Source organism: Haemaphysalis longicornis, unplaced genomic scaffold (assembly GCF_048455015.1).
Source record: "Haemaphysalis longicornis isolate Haplotype H1 unplaced genomic scaffold, Haemaphysalis longicornis Haplotype H1 scaffold_6, whole genome shotgun sequence".
In the NCBI taxonomy this organism is placed as follows: domain Eukaryota; kingdom Metazoa; phylum Arthropoda; class Arachnida; order Ixodida; family Ixodidae; genus Haemaphysalis; species Haemaphysalis longicornis.
In genome coordinates, this window is record NW_027526407.1 from 20,066,275 (window position 1) to 20,082,921 (window position 16,647).

At 45.1% G+C, this 16,647-nt stretch overlaps 1 long non-coding RNA gene across 2 annotated transcripts in view; it reads right to left on the reverse strand.

The window, feature by feature from the left end:
• Nucleotides 1-10,351: 10,351 nt before the first annotated feature.
• LOC144141424 (uncharacterized) overlaps nt 10,352-16,647 on the reverse strand; it is a 38,686-nt gene continuing 32,390 nt past the window's right edge. Inside the window, exons 4-5 of one of the 2 annotated variants that reach the window (XR_013316594.1) lie at nt 13,714-13,823; nt 10,352-10,799 (exon numbers count right to left, since the gene is read on the reverse strand). This is a non-coding gene — a long non-coding RNA (uncharacterized LOC144141424). The remainder of the gene's footprint in view (nt 10,800-13,713; nt 13,824-16,647) is intronic. The other variant, XR_013316593.1, reaches the window with a different exon arrangement.

The following is a 16,647-nucleotide window of genomic DNA, read 5'->3' on the forward strand; positions in this document are numbered from 1 at the left end:
CGAGAAATACTTTTAACCGCTTTAGCAGCCGTTGTATCCGCCTCCACCGGACACGCAGATTTCCCGCTGCCCGGAAACCAAGCAGCGACACGCGCCCTTCTGAATTTCCAGCAAGAGCGGCTGGCGGCTAGGCACCCGTTCAAGCGGGAGCCTTCATCTCAGCTCGTCGGGCGATCACGTCCATCTCATATTCTCTTCTCTGACGTGGCGCGCCCACCTCGCATGAAATACACACTCGCTTCTCGCAGCTGTCTCGAGTAGTCTTCGTGGCCGGATGGTCGAACTTCGAAGTGGCTCCGCCCATCCCAAGCATAACATGGGTACAGCATTGCGCGCACGGTAAACGGATTATTCACCAACGGCGACCCGCAGCGATCGGCACTACACAAGTTCGGATTAGTCGGATAACCCCCCGCAGGAAGTACCCTAACCTTTTACGGGCGGTACGGTTCGAACCTATAAGGCTCTCCGCACGCCTTAGCAGCATCCGGATGCGGAGAACCGATTAAAAACTCAGGTGGTTCGTGTGGCCTAAACACCTGCAGAGAAACTTGTCCCCTTGCCGCTTCCGCCCGGACATACTGCGTGCGGAAGCTAGGGCATTAGCTGTACTAGGTTATGGACTTCGCTAGATGCGAAGCAATGCTTCTTAAAACAAAACTATAAGCATGATGGCTGCCGAGCGTGAGCAAAGCCACCTGTCTCGCCGTGTATCAAATACGTCGTCTGTGTTTGTTTTTCACGGAAAGCTTTATTTACATTTATTTCACGTGTTCAATCACTTCGGAACCGTTTATTTAAAAAAACACTTTTCTAAATGCTTCGCCAATGAGCTCTCGACATGCATAAATAATTTTCTGTCGCAAATCGTAGTACCCGAAAGCGTGGAGGGCGTCGCACCCGTTTTCACACTTCACGCATTTTTTCACATATTAAGCAGCTGGGACATGCGAGAATGGTGAACTTAGATGCCCGGCACCTAAATCTACCTATACAGGCTAACTCTTTTCCACCTTTGGTGTTTTCTTTAAACTCTAAGAATTTGAAGACTTCACCCGCCGAGCAAGCAGTGATGAAGCGATCCAGAGCGTATGCATTCTCTATTCACGTAGCCAGAAATATAGCCTATCCGTAAACCATATACCATCCGACATAAATCGCCATCCAAGGATCAGGAAAAATATTCCGCGCACTGCAGGTAATACTGTCCCTGACCTCACCAGAATGCACCTTTCTGAACTTAAGAATTTCTCCGAATTTGCTCCTCTATGCAAACCCCGAGACCGTCAAACCCATATTTGGAGGGTGCTACAAATATGCCTGGGGCTCTGTTTCCCCTAGACGTTTCTGCAGTGCTTGAGAGAGAACCTTCTCCAGCTCAGGCTTCGCACTCAGCACTGCTTGATCGCAAGCTCTGTTGAAGCGGCCGGAGTTCGAGCCATTTTCGAATGAAGATGCCTCTTCCAAGCCTCTAGTCAGTTTACTATAAAGTTTGTTTTTAATTTCCTTGCCTTTTCTTTCTCTCTCTCTCTGTCTCTCTCTCTCTTGAACGAAAAAAATGTAAGCCCTGCTCGATTCTCTTCGAAGTTCCAGTTGTTCGAAAAATGAACATAGAATGTTTTGTGCGGAAAGCTTTGTGTTTACGCAATGTAGGGACATACAATATTGTGTACTAGAAAATTATTTTCAGTTTGGCCACTTTTTCATGCACCAATCCTTGCGGAGTGAGAGCTATATTCACAAAGCAAGTAATTACCTCAGCGGTTCCTATCTTTAAGAGCTATATTTGTTTTAGTGTGCTTCCCCTTCACTAAATCAAAAAACGTTTATACATGAAAACCGCATTGCAGCGCATTACTGCTCTAGAACCGAAATGTACTGCTTTAAGTACATCGTTTAATACTATGCGCCCGCATTATGTGGATCAAAATTCAGGCATATCCACGAAGTGAATCATGACGAGTGGTCGAAGCACTGGGGATTGTTCTTACTGTAAATCACCCGTGAGAGTGCTTACTGCTTCTAAAACGATTTACAATCCAATCCAATACAATTTATTCCAATACAATCCAATGCATTTAAATCAAATCAAATCCAAATCAATCCAAATCAATCCAAATCCAAATCTAACTCAATCCAATCCGACGCAATGCTGCTCGCGCATGTGCCGCACGGCTCTCCAGGAGCTGTCTCTCTCTCTCTCTCTCTCTCTCTCTCTCTCTCTCTCTCTCTCTCTCTCTCTCTCTCTCTCTCTCTCTCTCTCTCTCTCTCTCTCTCTCTCTCTCTCTCTCTCTCTCTCTCTCTCTCTCTCTCTAAACTTTTCTGAACCTTTTGTTTTGTTCTTGTTAACCTTTTGGGAACATTTTGTACCCAGATGTTTCGATTTACACGGTTCTGTGCGTCTCTCTCTCTCTCTCTCTCTCTTTCTCTCTCTCTCTCTCTCTCTCTCTCTCTCTCTCTCTTTCTCTCCTCTCTTTGGATGCTTTCTTGAACCTTTCATTTTGTTCTTTTAACCTTTGGGGAACCTTTTGTTCGCACATGCTTCGATTTACACGGTGCTGTGCCGTGAGCACGGACGGCGGACGCCGGACACGCCTTGGCCTTAAGGTGCTTCGCGCCTCAAAGATGATGTAAAGCTAAGAGAAATTTTTCGCGCTGCCATTTTCTGAAATTAGTTTCCAACGCTATTTCTAAGGAACGCCAGGAGAGGTCCTCCTACACCGCACCTCGCCAGCACCACCAATGTATCAAAGCATTAGTGATTTATACAAGAAACAATGTTTGTAATTGGAACCAAGTGCTGAACCTGACTTGTGACAAGGCATTTTCTTCGGCTGAACATGAACAATATTTTTTCTGTCACCATTTTCAGCTTTGCGCGCACAGCAAATACCACACGATAAATTTCTGCTCATCTGCAAAACGTTCTGGGGAATGACCATACGCATATTTTCCTAATCATTAATGCCACCCTTCCCTATATCTTTCGTTTAAGTACCTCATTAATATAACGTGCAAAAAGTATTGTACAAAAGTAGCTCCAGCCTAACGTGTGTCCGTAAATAAAATACCTTAACAAAACTTGAAACCTAGTTAGGGCCCCCCGCCGTAATGGCATAGCGACTAAGGTGTTAGATAACTAGGCGCAAGCGGGCTAGCGCTTACAAGGGTAGTGAAAGCTTTTTTAACAGCGCAGCTCTTCTAGCTCGCTGTAAAGTGTGCTGCGAATTGCGTAATACGTAACGTGCTAAAAATGACAAGACAATGCCGAGCCATCGTGAGCGCGCGCCTCGCAGTGACCGCCGACCATGAGTGCTCGCGCAGTGGCTTTAGCAACAAAAACCAATCCTGCCGAAAACCGCGCGGAGCACCTCGCGTTGCCTAGCAACCAGCATCGCCCCGACTAGCGCAACATTTGCTCCAAGAAACCTCGACGTGACTCGAGGAACGTCGCGCATGCTTTTGTGCACGTACGCACAGCCGCTGCGCCCCAGCTGTCTTCAAATGCTACAACCAATGTAAGGCTTGACACGAGGAACACGACTATAACGATGCGTAAGACGACGGCTACTACCAGCACAGTGCAGAGCGACGACGCAGCATGTAAATAAACAATTGCGAACCTGTACAAATGCATGGGGATGGGTTCTTCAGGGCTCATGCAGAAAGAAATCCTGCAGCTACGCAACGGTTCAAACCTTGCGCGACATAGTGTTTTTTTATGCGAGACAGGTTTTTTTTCTTACGGAACCCTTAAAAGCACCTCTATGCACGCGGTTTCGAAGCAGAGCATTCAATGTTGTCTGGAAACGCAAGCCACGACTAGTAGTTACATAGCACAAATTATAGTGGGGTGTGAACTAAATTATAGTGTGGGCTCATAGTGTGACCTAACCACATTGATGACTCATGCGGCGGTACATGAGTATGAGACCCCCATTAACCATTTTCAGTAGTTCGTTATTTTTATGCGGAGCGTTATATTTGCAAAATGACATATTCTAAACGACCATTGTACTTTTTGATCATGTATCAAACGCGTTATGCGGGTCAATAATGATAGAGTGTGCAATGTGGCTAACGTCGTATCGAAGCGGAATAAAAAAAATGACGGTTCAATGGTTCGAGCAAGCTTCAAATGTTTCCAGGGAAACTCACTTTGCTTGTGATGACTCACAGACTTTATCGTCTGCCGGGTATCTTTACTGTACTTCTCCTTATATTACAAATCATTTTTCCTTGCTAACGTGGCTGTGAGTACCCGGCAGCAATTCATTGATGAATGTAAAACCATACGTCTGATTTTCCAAGATACAGAAAACTCCAACAAAGTGCTGGCATTTCAGGCTTCATTTCAGACGCAATATGCGGCGAAATGTACCTTACAGATACCCACGTTTGTAGTGGACCCTAGAAAGGATGTTAGAGGTTTAACAATAACAAATGCCGGCAACAAAAGGTACATGGGCGATTACTGTACTCCATATTGCGAAATTTGTGCGCAGCGTTAACTGCAGTTTTTTCGGTCACGGCGCATGTCTGCTGCGTCTCAGGAAGTGATCACGTCATCAACAAACGCATGGCTGCGCGCGCTACCCAGCAATTATCTCGCAGCGCATCGCTAGCTCCGGTGAGCATTTTGCTGCAAATGCTGTTACAAACTCCCGTGCAAATATCGCGTAGTTCGGGTGAGCCACGCACGGAGAAGCAGCGAGCATGATGTTGCAAATCGTGTTTGATCTTCCTGTGCGAATGTCACGTGGTTCGGATGAGTGGTGAACGGAGCACCTTCTGGGAAATGTGCCAAGGGGAGGGTGCTCTTTTCAGGTGGCATTGCTCCTTGGGCGTGATACATGGCAAAAAGTCGAAAAGAAGGCAGGGAGAGAGATGCCACCATAGCCACACGTGCCGCCCTCCACCCCACACTTTTGCCAGAAGCTCATCTCCGTTTTCTATCTACCTTCGCTGCTTCGTTCGTCACCAGGTTATGTGGACGGCGACGAACGCTTTCGCCCCCGTCGCGAAATCCAGGAACAGGGCGCCGCACGGCTGCGCCCAAAAATACATGCCATATAGCAGGAGTTAACAAGGAAACTATTTATGAACGGCGGGTACAACACCTATATGATAAAGCATTCCCTAACAGCGCACATTTGTAAACGACACATGGGATATGATGACCCTCATACGATAATAAAGATTACTATTTAAAGCCCAGTTATTATAAACCTTGTTTCCCTTCCTTATAATTAGCCCACGACGTTGCACGCCCGGCGAAAGTAACTTTTTTATTTCTGGTTTTGTCATCCGCTTCGTTGTTGATATATTCGGTTTCTTGGGTGACGTGAAAGTTTCAAACGTGTAAAATAATTTTGTCAACGCAAAGAAAGCGATATTTGCTCCATCCTGCGCTGCGGAGCTTCCAGGTGCGTGCAAATACTAAAAAATACTGAGGTGAATGATCAGTGAAGCTTTTTTCTTGCCGATACCCGGCGTCGCTATTCCGAAGTAAAATTCAAAATGGAGAACAACCAATGGCAACGACGACGGGACCACTGTCCCGAGGAGGCAGGTGAACCTTAACACGCAAGATCTTGGAATGCCTAAAAGTGCCACTGCTAAGCAGCCATGGCTTACGCGGGTCACACAATAGCAAAGATTTGAGAAGCATTGAGGTACTCCGCAAATTCAACCCATCTTGCACACTATTCCCGTTGATAACTAAACTACTGAAAAAGAATATAAAGGACGCGACATGTGTGGTTATGTTTAAATTATGTTTTCGCACATTACCAAATTTTCGTCACATGAGGTCACCTCATAAGTTGGCCTTTGTCTTCTCTTGTGCTATTCGCCACTCTTCCTTTTGATGTTGCCTTTTGTTTACCATTATTGATGTATGTATGTATGTATGTATGTATGTATGTATGTATGTATGTATGTATGTATGTATGTATGTATGTATGTATGTATGTATGTATGTAGTGTTGGATAAGGCGGACGTAGCTTTGCATAACTGCCCGCAATTGCTCCCCCTAATCGTCCTCAATACGATATCACAGGCACGCAAATTCACGACACCTCACTTAGTCCTGTGGACTGCAAGAATCCCAGCAGAAGACCACACACCTCTGGCCCGTGGTTCATAGAAAAAATAATGCCCTCCGATATACCATGGGTACTCCTAGCTTCTGGAGATCACGGAAAAAGTTACTCCGCTCAGGGTTGGTTTTGGAGCAGTTCATAATGTTGTGACCAATGTCACCAGTCACACTACACAAGGGGCACAAAAGGATGAGTGCAGACGTGGTGCGATTTCCAACGCATACAGAAACACACCGTTCGCTAGCATTTTACGCAGCTGTGACGACCAGAACATCAACCAGTAGCGACGAAAGGCCTGAAAAGAGCCGAAGCCTGTCTGCTCCACAGAGTAAGAACAGACTCACCCGTACATCAGCTTGTCTACATGAACACACTATTCATGTTTCGATTACACCCTCCATATCTTTATATGCAGAAGGGTTTTTCTTTTATGATGTTTATATCCTTCTTGCTAGGGTTATTGGCCAGCAGCATTTGTTAAATAAAATAAAAATAGATATATTCCAGGCCGCGCCCGCTCAGTCGTGATTGCTCTACTGCACGCACCTGGCTTCGAGGTACAAAACCGTGCATAATGGCACTTCTTAACGACTACAGTATTTTTCGGCCTAACTAAAGGTGTAAGAGTAACAGCACCCTTCTAAATAGCAACACGCCTTGGATAGGCTATCATTATTGCAAAAGTACGGCATTCAGCATCAACCAATTTGAACTGACTTGTTCCCTAGGCACAATAAAGTTCATGAACCGCTGGTATTAGTTTCCATGCTTCCAGCGGTGAAGTTCAGGTGGTTATGCCGGGGCCTCTCACGGGCAAGTAGCCATAATGTTTTTTTCGGGGGGAGGTGGGTGCGAGGCCTTATTGTCCCAAAGAAACTTTCCCAAAACAAACAGAGGAAAAAGATTGCCCGGGCACAAGAACAAGGAGACGAAAGATCAACTGTTGGAACTTTCGTCTCGTTGGATTATTTATCTCGGTGGGGCATTGGGTGCTGTACGATTTTTGACGCTTTATTTCCATAAATTTGACAGAGTAGTGTAATGGTATTGCAGTCTTTCCGAACAATGATATTAGAAATTCATTTATGCGATATCATTTGAAACCATTTTATCTGTAGAATATAGCAGCTCAGTGTATTAATAAGCTACTGGGCTAGCGAACAAGATTTTTTTGCTTGATTGCTGGCAACGACAGTCACTTTTTCTATCAAGTCAAATCAAGGCAGCATTACGATAAAGTAGGAAAAAGAAAACATCTATTTAGCTCGACTGTTGCGCACGTTCAAATAAATTAGGCGTCATAACGTGGTGCCTATCCCCTCCTTCTCCCACGGCTGTCCGCAGAGACTCACAGAATCTTTTACTCGGATATTTCTAATTTCATACTTTAAAAATGTTTGCCATCCTCGCATAACTTTTCGCCTGCGCCCATGTAATATACAACTGTACAACAATGAGCCGCTTTATTTCAAACGACGGAGCGACAGAGTGGCCGGGCTGGTTGTCGATGCTGCACCGGTTCAATTATGCATTTTGCTATCTCCGGAGCTGCTGTTGTCTGAACGTTTATTGCCTTGTAGCTTAACTTGAACCAACTTTTAGTAGGGTGCCGGTAAACTCAATCAGATAGACCATGCGTTGATAATAAAAAATTACAAGTGGATGAAGTTTCATTGTCTAGCCTACGGGTATATAAAATATATTTTTCCGACGCCAATCTACACGTGTATTTATTGATGCGACCACGTTGTGTGTGAGGATCCCAACCAATCAGACCCTGATGAATTGCAGTACTAAAAACGAAACTTTGTTGTTGGTTTCAGTGACAAACAATATTGCTTAATTAGAAATACGCTCACGTGAAACTGGTTACCCAGACGCAAAAGTGAGTCCTGCATGCATAAGACTAACAAAATATTCAAAACAGTCAGTTAAATTTGATGGCGTAAACATTTTACACCACTGATGAAAACCCGTCGCTATCCGCTTGATCTGATTAAGCCCGCTAAGCCCAATGTCTTAGTGTTAGACCTTTCGTCTCGGTGGATCTTTCATCTCGATGGACAATCAGTGTCGATTAGATGTTCTGTCTCGGTGGATCTTTCGTCGTGGTGAACATTCAGGCCAGGTTGGACCTTCCGTCTCGGTGGATCTTTCATCTCTGTGGACATTGAGGCTCGATTGAATCCTTTTTCTTGGTAGATCTTTCGTCCCGCCGATCACGTTAAAGTTTCTACCTTCCGAATGGGTGGACGTTCCGTCTCGTTGGACATTAAGGCCACAAGGGAGGCGCCCTCCCTTCTGCCTCTTCGGCAGCCCCTGCACGTCCATTCGTTTAATACAAACTGCGGACAGCAGAAAGTCCTGATTGGAAGTATTTCAACTTCTCGCAGCTGAAACGGACCCAAGGAGGTATAAAAAACCGGTGGCGCGACTCACCGGCGCGGCATTCAGCGCAGTCACCGAGCTCAGGCACGTAGGCACGGGGAGGGGGGCAAAGGCCCCCGCTCTCACCTGCATTTCGTCCAGTCGGCCATTAACGCAAGAGAATTGAGGCACAAGGACAAGTAGTGGCGTGCCATTTAAACAAACTAAAAACAAAAGATACCCAAAGTACTCGCCAAGAACAGCTACCCAAGAACCTTTATTCGGAAAGCACTGCAATTGCAAAAGCCCAGCAACACTCTTGGAGAAACGCAGCGTCCGCCCTCCCAATCACCTCAACAACAGAAACACATCCATCTTCCATATGTCCGACGCTCTACCGAAACCATTGCCCGTATTCTCAGAAAAAAAGGCATTCGAGTGGCTTACAAGCATACGAACACATGTTCTCTACCTATTGCTAAAGAAGGTCCACCAAGGTACGCACCGTATACAAATATCATAGGCACTGTATACAAACATCACAGAGATAACTGAGACGCGAGGTACATCGACGAAACGAAAAACCTCAAAGAAAGACTGCGACAGCACAATAATGACCTCAGCAATTTCGCAAGAGATCGCAAACTGGTAGACGAACTTTCCCGAGACAGAGACCACCGAATCAATCTTCCTGACACAGTGGTCGTACCAACTGAAACCAATTATTCGAAACGGTTACTGATTTGTGATTGCGGAGAGAGACAGAAAACTGCGCGACGCCAAACATTTTCACATATATAAGAGACGCTTGTTGAAAACGAGACCACCAGAACGAACAAAATATTGCCACACGGCTTCGAAACCAAATAATACGAAGCTTTCTGCCTGACCTTCGTGCTACTTTTATTCATCGCATCCGTTATGTTTAGGAAGTGGATTGTCGTCTATGGTCAGGGCGCTCGTATTCAAAGCACAGTACTAAAAGTGACAGCACGTACAGAAAAAGATAGCGTCGACTCCGCCGGCGGATTCTCTGCGGACCCGTTTTTATTTCAACAACTGGAGCGCGGTCTTCGTTGCTGCAGAGCTCGAAGACGGTATATTGCGGGCGTCATATATATTGTCGGTAGTGGCGGCAACTTAAGGAGTATTAAGGTGCTTTATTTGACTGACAGCTGCGCGGCGTGGGAACACACAAGCGTACAGCTTCGCCTGGCCACATACGCAGAATGTTTCCTGGACCTGATGGCGGAAGCTAACCGAAAGCTAGGAAAGGGGGCTCTGTACGGAAAGCGAAGGCTTCGATGACTCATTAACCCGTTTGACCCAACTTGCGCCTCGGCGCACCCTACCACTGTTTGTTCACTGCCCGTGTCGCCATGCAGGCGCCCACGTGGCGGAAGGAGTAAACAAAGCAAACAATTTGCTATCGTTTGGACGCCCCCGTCTTGAATGAGCGGATATACGGCTCTCCAGTAAGTATTGAGGGGCGGCATCATCTCCTCTTCGGCATGCGGCCGTCTCAGTACGGCGGTGACTTCGCGACTGATTTCATCTTAAGTGCATGCCTACAAGTCAAAGGAAGCAAATTGTGGCGTCACTTCTCAGCTAGCACCGTCTGACCACAAGCCTAAACTTGTGAATTGAAGGCCTCATACTGTGCTGCAGCTAAGTGTATATTGACCCCTTTCTTCTCACTGAACTAGTTATCCTCCTACCATACATTATTAAAGCTGTTATGTTAAATGGGACCCAAGCCTTTGTGTGTAGATTATATATCAAAAAGTAACACAATGGCTTTTAAACACGCAGGCAATTCAGAAAATTTTTACAGGAACCCCATGTCACTTGAAGCAGTATTCGTTTATTCAAGCAGCATGTTTTTAGTGTATTTTACAGAAGGTGCACTAAAGCCACTAAAACAAATTTCTTGCGCATGCAGTTGAAAACACAAGATATCTGGTTTCTTACTGTAAGATGAAATTCGTCTCTTTGTTACGGCAAATGATACTGCCCCTACAATTTACTGGGGCCTAATCAGCTACCGGTTACTAAAAATCCGTACTTCACTGTTTTTCAATGCACAATGCGCGCTTCAATTTGAAAGCGCAGAGGTGAGGTTTTATTCAGCAAAAGATTGGCTTTCTTCACAGAATCCACCACCGCACATAGGGGTTTCCCGCTGTTGTGTAAAACTGAATGCTGACATAAAAAGGGGTCGACAAATTTGTTTCATTCATCCTGTTATTCAGCGCAAAAGACTACGCAGTTTTTGCAAGGATGTTTATTTGGTTGTTCCAGGTACCTTCTCTCCTTTTCTGGCATTTCTGAAAATACAGAAACAATGATTAAGGTAAAGTTACTTTCTATATTCAATAACAAAAAACAATTGATAAAATTGTTCTTCTATTATATCGATTGATGACGGATTTATTACATAAATTTTAAACCTGCTGTCTTGTGCATTGACCCTTCAGATTTCTCTATAGTATTTATGAGTGTGCACCTAATTACTCCATTGTTAGTCTTCGTGCCGCATGTACACTAAGGTATTTATTTGCTACATAGTCGATCTTCGTACCACAAGTACACCAAGGCATGATTACTCCTAGTAGTGCATTTTTAATCAGAATTAGCACCGTTGCAGATACGCGATGTGGTGTGCAGAACTAACGGCTATCCGCCATGCTTTTACGTGCTCCTGTCATTCCCGTTGAAAGTCATTTATTTTCCACACCTTTAATGTCTCATCGTTACTGCTGCGCCCCTGTCAAACTGGCGCTGTTATGGCTTTCTCCCGAGGCAACCACAGAGGCCGTGTGTATTGTAACATGGTGAGCACTCGCTGCACGAGCCACACAGGGAGAGGCTCATTCATATGGCAACACGCTGACCTCAGCAGGTAAATTAGCACAAGTGTGTGCGCGCCTCGCAACAAAGCATAGTTTGTGTGTACTTGAATGCCAGTATGATATATACTGCCAAGGGACGTATGAAGAGGAGATACGAACATTAAAAAAGTGTGGCTCAGGGCACAGAAACAAACCATTTACCGCAGTAATCACCCCAAAACCTTCCGAATGATACAGCAATAACAGATCCATGATCCATATTCCCCACCAATAAATACACACCCTCATCAAAATATTGATGTCATGTCGAAGATCCACTATCGTTGATGTACTATGTCCACATAATGTCGCCGTATGGCCCTGTATGTCCGCAGCATTTTTAAATTAATTGCTTCCATAAAAGCCCACAAACTTAGTATTGTAATAAGGTTCCACGAAATATTACACATGCCTTTATTTTTGTCGTGCTTCCTCAAGAAAAAATACATCAATAATGTAGCGTGCCTAATTGTTTTTCTAATTTTAAGGTATATACTGCCGACAGGTGCAGCCATTCGCTCAAGATTCACGTGGCGGACTAGTTCTTCAGAGATCAGAATAGACATAATAAGTATGTTAACAGAGCATCTGTAGGGGCTAGTTGGTGCTGCATAGCTTGAGTGGGGGGCGTTTAAACTTTGACGAGTATAACAAGGACGAGAAAGACTACAAAACAGGACGAAGCGTATTCGTCCTGCTTTGTAGTCTTTCTCGTCCTTGTTCTACTAATCAAAGTTAGGCGCCCCCACTCAAGATAATAAATATCTTTAGGTAGACTATACCGCCTCCCTTCAGTGTGATGGAACGCGCATGTGGAGAGCGGGTCGCAACATGTGGCTTCTATGGCTCGAACCCGCGGTGTCGTTTTTACATCTAGTGGGCGATTTGGAAGAGGATTAGGAAAACAGCCTAAAAGGTGGCTCTGTTCTGGCCACTTCCCCATGCAGATTCTGATGCCTTGACCGACCTAAAAGCTTCCGCAATCAGCTAGCCGCGCTATGTACGCCGGTGTCACGAGATTACTGCTGAATTCCCCATGAACTATCCTTGATTGTTTGGTCGAAATATTGTTAGTGTAAGTCGGAACAACGTTCATATTTCCAAGTTTTTGGAACCACTCTACACACAGTCGCATAACAACATGCAAATTATTTCAACTTCCCTCTTCGCAAAGTGAGCCGTTGAGACCCCGGGGCTATGTAGATAGGCGGTACCCTGGATTTATAGGTACAATTCCATAACCAGCCAATCGGAGTAGAGCGTAGCAAGGGCAAGTGCAACGCACATTTCATTCTGGCAGTCCCCTGAAATACGAAACTGAACCCAACCCCTCTGTGTGTCGATAGTGTAAACTCAGGAGCTTCGCAAAATGGAACAGCACCACCAATGCCAAGACCGATCATATTGAAAAACAAGAATTTACGCCTATGCATCCATGTTACAAACAACAAGCAATAGCAATTTCTACGTGCTTACTGGCTCAAATAACCCAAATAATGCTTTCTTGCACACATATACAACCAATCTGAGTCAGATCTTTCCATAACATTAACGGCGAAATTTGCTGATGTTATGTTACCTGACTAGGGCTTCCCCCACCGCAGCGAATACGCTGCCGCGACCATACCCCAAACGGTGCAACATACTCTACATTAGTTGAGCTAGCTCTGCCATATTCCACTTTATTTTAACCTGCGGCATTTTTACGAGGGCCAAACGGGTAAGTTATTTATTTACCGTGACTCAGAGCATAGTTTGGCAGGAAACAGCAATATGTGCGGGTGTTTTAGAGGTCAATTCGATTGCTGTTACCACACAAGACAATCACCACGCTGACCTTTATCAGGAGAGCACGGAGCCCAACTGAGTTAAAAAATCGAGTCGTATTTTTTTCAACTAAATCTGACAGTGTCTGATTAACTGAGCCATCACTGTGATTCAGTGACAGAAAAATGTTTTAGAGATCATTGTTTATACTCCTTATGAACTGCTGACCGTGCTTTCCTGCGGCCATCTTAAGTTTGCCACTAGTTTTTTATGAGTAGTTAGTTTCATTTTCTGCATTTACACCACTGCAATTTTATTGTATATACTATGTTCTATCGATGGCACACTGCTATTACTCTATTGACCATTTACCGTTTCTGACATGTGGTATAACGGACTTCTAATTCTTCGACGTCATGAGGCAGGTATAGCACCGTAACTAGAATAAACGAATTCAAACGGCGCCCCGATGTGCGGTTTTGAGGCTGAAATTTTACATCCAATTTGCTTCTTAGCGCAGCACCCCTTCGTTACTTCACAGAAAAATTGTTGTCTCCAGGATGAAAGAAGGACTCGCACTTACCTGCCACAGGGAAAGTTCTTTGGCCGATTCCGAACAGAATAATAAATAGTTCCGTTTTTACTTTCACGAGCACAGCAAATACCACACAAATTTATTTTCGGTTGCCTCATCTATAAAAAGGTTATTGATACGACGATAAGCAACTCCAAGATACACATAAGCAACTCCAAGATACACAAATAGAACGATATGCAAACCATTCGCCTAAATAGACACTGAAGTCAATTTGTCACCGTTCTGTTTTAGCTTGCATAGCATAGACTGGCTCAAAAGAAGTCCCCTTTCATCGCTTATGCGGCCGATAAAGGAGCATTTATTTTTAAATCGTGAAACACAAATATTCCATGCGACATTTTCGGCGGCCGCACCTGCTATAGCAGTGACGGGTAATCGAGATGCGGTATGAATGGACGATCCCTAAAACAGTAATTTAGACCAGTTATATTTCGGTTCTATGCAACAACATGCTTGGCATCGAATGTTATCGTTGGTTGGGCATTCTCGAGATTTCAACAATCAGCATACCGTGATTCTGCTATGTTGTCGGCTTTAGAAACCGTAAGATAAACCTGCCAGCATCGGTTATAACCTTAAAGTGCACTAGCCGAGGCTTACGAAGTGGTTAAATGCTTTTCAAATCATGGTAGACGCTCAAATGCTATAGACTACGGCCCCAACCTTACAACTTGCCTGGCTCGTTCACGTGTTGTAACATATAGGTTTGCACCAGGCCTACGGTCCGATGATTCGATATTGTGCCGTCCAGCAGTCATTGCTTATGTCAGCCCCATGCCAACGAGAACTCGCCAGCGCGTCAGTTTCAGTCTACACGCCGACTGCCAACTCGCTCGTGGTGCAAAAAAGGTTGCAGCGTAGAATTGGGAATTCAGTTTCAAAGACATTACCCAAGTACGAAAAATCAACTTCAAAAAAACTAGGAGTACTGAAGATTCCAACTCCAGAATTGCTACACACTGGACCAAATACTTTAGACCTCTCAGCCACAGTAGCAGCACAGTCAAAATTGAAAGTACGAAATATATTTCGTATCGCATTTTTTATTTTTTTAGTTTCAGCATTTCCAGCAGCTTTCATGACCACTTTTGAGTAACGCTTGTTCAGTAAGAGACCCCAAATTCACACGAATATCTTATCTCTAACGACTGCATTCCTTAGGCAGTAGAAATTGTCGCCAAAATGTGTGGTCGTGCTGCTGACCACTGCGCTAGTTCACCCAGCGCTACAATGGCTTTGTTAGGCACATTATGAGAAACGTTTTGGTGGTTTTTAATTTTTTGGTGCCTATATTATCTTCGCAGACTCTTCTCCAGGCTTTCATTGGCATTAAAGTTTCTTCTAGCGTACCAGTCGCACAGTCATATCCAGCTGACAGCTCCAGTTAAGGGAAGTCAGAGAAGCATCGCATGTGCGCATAGGTAAAGCTACTTTGACTGCATAGCTTTTACTAAGGTTGAGAGAGTCTACAAACTAACAAACTAAATTCTCGTTCTATGCATCCAGAAAGCCAAAACACCCCTGTGTTAGAAATTTCGGCGCACGTCACAGATCCCCAGGTGGTGAAAATTACTGCGGCGCTGTTGAAAACCAGGAAGCAGGCGCGGGTTAGAGGACGCCGCTTTTTTGCTGACTGTGGAGTGGTTCACGTTATTCGATTGATGAAGATGTCTCGAGCCTCGCTGCTCGTGCGGTCGCTGCTCGTCTTCACTTCGGTGTCGTCGTCTTCCAACCAACCAGATCACATTTTGTAACAGGCTCCGGGCCGGCGCAAAAATATGGATCTGGTTGGCTTCAGGTGGCTAATATCTTGAACCTGGCAATAGATTGGCGATTGACTGGTGCGTCCGTAGTCGAGAAAAACTAGAGACTTCCTTGGAGTCGTGTGCGCAGGGCGCAACGCGTGCAGGTATTTGTTTCGCCGCCCTAATTTCTATGGTCTCTCCAGAAGGTGCTCTCCGTGCTTCCAACGCTCATAAAGTGTCTCGGCGGATGAAGCTTCAGGCGCTGAAGTCGAGAATAAACATTCGGCGGTTTCTTTCGTATCAGCTTCTGCTTCGGTTTCGACGAGGACTTTTAAGACCCGTGAACTTTCTTTGGAAGATTCTTTCTGGTAGGTAGCTCGTGGTAGGTCCACCTCCAAGGAGGCCTTTTTGTGCTCAAACACTGGCTCTTCATTTGTTACGTGCGAGTATGTCACTGCTTTTGATTGTATGCTTGGTGAGGTTAATTTCGCTTCTCCAGGCACTGTCCACGCAAAAGCCGTTTCCTGGGACATAGCCGTCGATGTGGACATAGTCGTCAGTTTTCTTGGTGTTGGTCGTTTTCAGTTTGGATCGCACAATGAAGTATGTGGTGTCCTTTGCAATTCCGACATGAGAGGCTTTTTGCATTCTTGCAATTCCTAGCGCGGTGAAAGGGCCTCGCGCAGCGAAAGCAACATCCCTGCTTTCGCAATTTCTCTTTCTTTCAGTCTAATGAGAGTTCAACCCGGCAATCATCTGTGAGGTGGTCGTTGGATTCACAGAGAAGACATTTATGGCGGGATACCTTCACCGTTAGCGTGGCAGAAGAGCCTTCTATGTTGTCGTTGACGTGTTTCCGGTGTGATTCTGTTGTGGTAGGCGTATCTGAACCAGTCATTCACTCTTAATAAAAAAGGTCGTAAAAAGGTAGTAACGGCCGTATTTACTAACTCCTTACGAACCTTACTACCCCGCAGTTTTGTACGTAGGCTCTGGCACTAACAACTGCATGGTTAGTAAATTAACTGAGTGTAGGAAGTGGTAGCACTAGATTAAGGTCGTGCTTATGACTAGGTTGTGCATGGCCAGTTAGTAAACGCATGTAGCTCAAAACAGTGCTATCGCTGGGACTTTACTAGTGGGGGTAGTGGTGCTTATTGCCTGCTTCGGTTAG